The following is a 953-nucleotide window of genomic DNA, read 5'->3' on the forward strand; positions in this document are numbered from 1 at the left end:
GGCAAGGTGATCTAAACATATAATTTTGCGCGGATGGAATCGTACTGTTTGTTTAGTGTTAATAAAAATACAGAAAACATAATAAAAGGGCAATCAAATTTGTGCTAACACTTTTAGAACTTTCCGGGATGTACTCCGCTTCCATATCATTCTGATCTCTGAGATGGTTTCCGACTGCCGATCCTTTGTGTTCTTCAATCCGTTGGTGTAGGTGTCGGCACGGATAACCCGACATTGGGCCTGCATCGTACAGGTCACAGACAGTCGGTCCAGGTCACACCGAAAATATAATACACCGTGCATTGCTGGAGGCCGCGATTCTCTCGGTCGGCACCAAGAATAGCAACCTCTGGCTGGTTCCGAAATCAGGGGGTCTATTTTGGTAACCGTTGACCTAACAGCTACTAATTGATTCAAATTTCTGAGATTTCGCCGACAAGCCAGAAGTCCGTGATTTGCCGTCTTCCGTCCACTCTTCCTGGTTTGGGGTTGCCAGCAATCTCGTACCCAGATTCCTCGGGCTTTTTGGCCAGCGAGTGAGCGCCCGGAAAGATTCTGGGATAATGGACTTGAGCTATTTTGATTGGCCGCTTGCATAACAATGGCAGTCCGACAGGAAGTCGGTAAATAATACGGAAACCCCAGAATTTGGAGGAAAATTCAAAATCAAAAACTAGTTTCAGTGCTGTTTGTTTTTTCTTGCTCAGAAATATATAAATCACAAAGAAAATAATAAAACGACGGGGTTTGAATTATGTCTAATACCGCACGGGAATTTTCCTAAGCTGATAAAAAGTGATTACTGTTGATGATGCAAAAGTACCGTGGGAAAACATTACATCAGTCTCTTTGAGAAGAAATCCGTGGAAGAAGGTCTTGTCGAAGCCATTCAGAATTACGGAAACATAAACTTGTAGTGGAAGAGGACGTTGGTCTCGTTTCCACAAAAAATT

The sequence above is a fragment of the Montipora capricornis genome, chromosome 10 (assembly GCF_036669925.1).
Source record: "Montipora capricornis isolate CH-2021 chromosome 10, ASM3666992v2, whole genome shotgun sequence".
NCBI lineage: Eukaryota > Metazoa > Cnidaria > Anthozoa > Scleractinia > Acroporidae > Montipora > Montipora capricornis.